This window comes from Macrobrachium rosenbergii, unplaced genomic scaffold, assembly GCF_040412425.1.
Source record: "Macrobrachium rosenbergii isolate ZJJX-2024 unplaced genomic scaffold, ASM4041242v1 13895, whole genome shotgun sequence".
Lineage (NCBI taxonomy): Eukaryota > Metazoa > Arthropoda > Malacostraca > Decapoda > Palaemonidae > Macrobrachium > Macrobrachium rosenbergii.
Genome location: NW_027100721.1, coordinates 579,027 through 585,062, shown reverse-complemented (window position 1 = coordinate 585,062; position 6,036 = coordinate 579,027).

Genomic DNA, 6,036 nt, shown 5'->3' with positions numbered 1-6,036 from the left:
CAGAGAGAAATGAAATGCGTTTTCGATTGCTTCTGAAAAAGCAAAAACCCGGGAGACAACGCCTTGGGAACTACAATGAGAAAACGGTGTCTGTCATTGGGCAATGGGTATTTCGTTGGCATCGAAGAAATATGCAAATGTCCTCACCATTTTGGTTTTGCAAAGTTTATTTTTACTAACGTTATAGCATTGTGGACTAGACAATGGAAATTTTTTACTCAAAGTTAAACTTATATTTTATATTTAACAAAAAAGAAAAAGTAAAACACTTTTTCCTCAGGACTACAAAAGTTAAAGCCAGTCAACCAAACTATATTAAGGAAATGGGCTGCATTTTGCGGAAATTTTACTCTTTCTTTATTGTACCTGATTATTAAATAAGAATTAGGAGTAAAATAGGAAGACTTGTTCGGCATAATTACATCTGTCCTAGGTTTCGTCATTACATATCTGTTTTAGTATATTCCTTGAATGAGAAATATATTTCTGGAAAGATTTATGTCATAATAAATATGCAAAGATTACGGTTCCATACGGAGCAGAATTTGTCACTGTTATTTCCGCTACCAAGATCTGTCGTATCGTGTACTTTGTCACTTCTTTGTTTCCTTCAAATTCTTGATCTAGAAGTTAGTAGTTAAGATGCCTAACGGACTTCATGCCCTGATCTTACGAGGTCGTGATATTAAAATACTTCCTCTGCCGACGCTCTGGAGTGCAGTCACGATAAATCGTATCTGTGGTTCATGTAATATATAAAACAATACTAAAAAGTTCCTTTTGCCACGTTCAAATCTGATTTAGGGATTACCAGAGTAATTAGACCAAAGAACTTTCTAATGCATAACTTACCGATAATGAATGGCGTTTTGTGGCTAGAAAAGAAAACTCTTTCTGGTCTCAAGGCCCCGTCCTTACTCCTTTGTTGCTTGCTCCATGCTCCATAAGTCTATCAACTTGTGCGTTGATGACTATGGTACATTAATTGCCTGCTGCCTTGAGAAGTCTGAAGTTCTTGGTGTACTTTTGTTTTAAATTCTGAATGTTAGATGTCGATGTAACAGACATATTGAGACACAGCGACTTCCTGCTGAAGACGCCAGGATTTTATCTGTGAAATTTGACTGCATAGCGGCGCTTAGCGTTGTTGACGTTTTAAGCAGATAAGGAAGTGTTCATCAGTATATCGGCCTTGTTCCAGTATTTTTTCTCCTTCTACGTAATTGCTTCTGGTAGCCATGTGACACCATTTTAAATTGCTCTACGGCTAGGTAAGTCATTACGATGAGATTATGCATGCAGGAATCTATGTATGAATGTCAGACTTAATTTCTCTTATTTTATCGAATAAACTTTATCCGGTGTTCACTTATCGTTTGAATAATAAGTCTGGCGAACCGTCAGTTCCTTCCCGTCTTCTTGTCTCTCAGCATCAACAGCATAAAAGTAATAAAAATACATAATAACGAGAGATTAATATAATTTAACAAGAATTGATAAGAAATGTAACTGATTATCTTACCTCACTGGTCGACTGAAAATCTCTTAAAAGTATTAAAAGGAAGAAAGGTGAAGCATTGGCAATTGCACTAGACTCCTTCAACTGTTGAACGAAGAAATAAATGAGCCACGCTTAACTTCCTTCTCCCTCAGGAGGTCAAAATCCACCCCTAATCCGAGCCCTTCCCGTTTGATCACGTTATGAATAATTCCAAGGGCTGAGGATCTGAACATTTCAGTGCCGGCTACTGGGGGAGAAGTGATTTCTCTGGAAATCTTATTGTATGTGATAGAACTTCTTTGTATTAATTTATTCTTTTCCACATACAAACATATATATATATATATATATATATATATATATATATATATATATATATATATATATATATATATATATATATATATATATATATATATATATATACGATCTCCAGAATCGTCGCCAAACGGGAGTTAATGAGGCCAAAACCACTGGGGAATTGGTTATTCTCCTCCTTCTTAGGAAACGGTCACCTGCATACCATCGGAGACTTAATGCCACACCTATATATGCTTTGTATATATACCCTTGTAACATTTCATCTGTCCATATTCTACCAGTGAACAGGGCACAGAGGCAAGTGCCCGAAATATATGGTTGCAACGTTTAAATAGTGTTTTATGGGCCTTTTTATATTCATATATATATATATATATATATATATATATATATATATATATATATATATATATATATATATATATATATATATATATGCATATATATGCATATGTATGTATGTGTGTGTGTGTGTGCATCACAAATGCTAACCCACAAATATCACTCAAAAGTGATTTAACTTTACCCTGGGAATAATTTTCACCCAAAGGGAATTATAATTGATATGTTTGTCTGTTATTGCTAGGATCCTAACCTGTGCCTTTTCGTTTAGATACAGTGCTAGGCAGTCAGCTTATGTATTCGGCTAACGAGAGAGAGAGAGAGAGAGAGAGAGAGAGAGAGATTAATGGCTAGGGTTAGATGCTCTTATCAATTATAATTCCACCTGTTTTATAAGTGAATATTCTCCTAATTTTTAGGTGGTTACAGGGGCTGCAGAATGCTAATTACAAAACGGTCAACGAATATTCACGAGAGTTAACTTTTGACAGTACGGAACCATTAATTTTTCTAGCACTGAAGCGAAATAGCCACTGCTGAGATGTAGTAGACCCATCTACAATATATATGTATATATATATATATATATATATATATATATATATATATATATATATATATATATATATATATATATATATATATATATATATATATATATATATATATATATATATATATATATATATATATATATATATATATATATATATTATATATAATGTATATATATATATATATATATGTCAAAATCAAAAGTTAACCCTCGTCAAATTCCGTTGCCATCATGTAATTGTCATTCTGCTGCCCCTGTAACCACTTAAAAATTTGAAGAATATTCACTTATAATATATATATATATATATATATATATATATATATATATATATATATATATATATATATGTGTGTGTATATATATATATATATATATATATATATATATATATATATATATATAGAAATCATCAACACACAATCACGTGTGGAACAGAAATAAATTTCTGACTCACGTCGGGATCGAACCCAGGTCTCTCAGGTGGAAAGTAAGGGCGCTATCCACTAGGCCATACAAGTCTAAAAGAAGTTGGAACCTGAGAGCAACTGCACCCAAGGAATTACCTGGGCAAGCTAACTGCTTGCATACCAGCGAGTTTTCCCCAACTTCCCGACTCAGCAATGACCCAATAGGCAGCATTTCATTCGAATTATCCCTTCTGAGTGAATAAGATAGAAATCATCAACACACAATCACGTGTGAAACAGAAATAAATTTCTGACTCACGTCGGGATCGAACCCAGGTCTCTCAGGTGGAAAGCAAGGGCGCTATCCACTAGGCCATACAAGTCTAAAAGAAGTTGGAACCTGAGAGCAACTGCACCCAGGAATTACCTGGGCAAGCTAACTGCTTGCATACCAGCGAGTTTTCCCCAACTTCCCGACTCAGCAATGACCCAATAGACAGCATTTCATCCAAATTATCCCTTCTGAGTAAATAAGGTAGAAATCATCAACACGAAATCACGTGTGGAACAGAAATAAATTTCTGACTCACGTCGGGATCGAACCCTGGTCTCTCAGGTGGAAAGCAAGGGCGCTATCCACTAGGCCATACAAGTCTAAAAGAAGTTGGAACCTGAGAGCAACTGCACCCAAGGAAAGAGCCACAAAACTACTGAATTGGAGAGATAACCTTAAAAAGGCAACCAAAGTAGTATAACAGTTGTCAAGTGCTTACTACGTTTTGAAAAGCCCCAAACCCAGGAACTACTGGTCCCCTGCTATATGATAGAGGTGGTGGTTCATTTTCTCTCTCCAAAAAGTTTCCCATCTAGCATTTTTCATCAATTCTGCGTTTTAAGCAGAATCCAGTTACGTGTTTCTCTGAATATTTGCTTAGATTGGTTGCAGCTTGAGTTAAAACACATGAAAAAACAAAAAGTTCTTCAGGTAAAACTGTGTATACGCGAACATGTTTCGAGACGCTGACTTCGGCAGTTAAATTTAATTCCTATTAAATTATTATTTTATTTTGGACTTTTGAACACATTTTTTTTCAGTCACTTACTCGATAGCATTATTGATAGACATGACATGTTTTAGGGAGAAATTTAGATTATTAAAGAAGCTTTCACCCGATCAACAATAACTTCTGAGATCAGCGTCAAGCTTCTGCCCACTTACACGAGCATTTCCGCCAGAATAAAAGACAAATAAAAAATGCACCGAGGTTTCTTCGGCGCAATCGAGTTTTCTGTACAGCATATAATGCTGGATGAAACTCTCAGCCACGGCCCATGAAACTCTCAGTTGCGACCCATGAAACTTTGACCACGGCTTGGTGGTGGCTTGTGTTTGAAGGGTTGTCTCTTAACTATAAATTCTAGACATTCGAGAGATGTGTATATGGACAGCGCATTCTGTCTAGTATTTCATTATCCACTTCATCTTGACATGCCACTGTTATAAGGAGAACCTATAAAATATATTTTACAAACACTAAAGTTGAATAAAAAAAAATGACAGATGTCTGAAGATATCCTTCAGTTACTCTTTTTGCGCCTGGAATTATCCACAGAATTTAGAATTGTTTATCAAGCACCACACAGCAACCCCAGATTTACTACTTGAAGTGTTGTATGGTTAGAGTTAGTCAGCGTATCGGAGAAGCATATATATTGCTTAAGCCTCTTAGATGATTTTCAGATTATCTCCATGAAAGGAAAATAAAAACCATTACTTAAAGCCCGATCTACAAACTCCTTAGCACCAACTACCATGATTTACATAAGGGGAAGTGCGTTGCAATACAACGCACTTCTAAGGTAAATCATAGTCGATGGAGATTGTAGGTCAATCTTCAGTTAATACTATTTTTACATTCCTCTTGAAGAAGATCATCTGAGAAATCATTTGAGCGACTTAAGCAATATATATGCTCCTGTGTTGCGTTGACTGAGTCTAACCATAAAAAGATTCAAGTAGTAATCCTGGGATCGTTGCATGTGGTGTTCTCTAAGCATCCTGAAGACCATTTAAACAACAAAACTAAAACTTTCAGTCAATAGAAGAGTAGTGTGGGTTCCAGACACCTTGGGACATCGAGAGAGCTTTCGGAATGAAATTGGAGCATTCGATTTGCGGGGCAGACTGGACACAGTTGTTGGGGAACTTTGTAACACATGAAATTGAGCAGGCCGATAAAAACACTATCTACTTGACAAAGCCCTACATTTCGGTTGACAGTACTTCAGTCCTGATCACTGGTGAGTGTGGAGAGTTGGTGACTGACAAGCGTATCTAAATGGAATATGCAGTGTGGAATGACGACGTTGTTTGTGTCGGAAATGCTGGCTGTCCTTTGGTGATAGGAGTCAACCGTCAAGTCTAAATGTCCTTGCTAGCTCCCGCGCATCCATCGAAGAGCTTGCGTGAGAATGGGAAGAGCTTCGCCGAGATCATCTGTAACTCACCTTTGAGGGCGTTTCAAGTGTTCCCAAGGAGTTTTGTACACTTAGTCATTATAGTTGTTACACCTGACGCAGCTCATTTAATTTTATACAGATTAAGTAGAAACAGATCACAGGGGTCAGTGTCTTATTGTGATGCTTGGACTACGGTGCCTTACAAATGTTCTGTTGATGGATATCCAAACAGAAGAGGAAAAACATAAGGATATATATATATATATATATATATATATATATATATATATATATATATATATATATATATATATATATATATATATATATATATATGAAAATTTCATGTCCTCTATTCCCTCATTCCAGAGTCACACTGTAATCTAAACTTAACATTGGTGCCATAAACTCAGCTAAAGTAATTGATATGTGCAGAATCTATGACA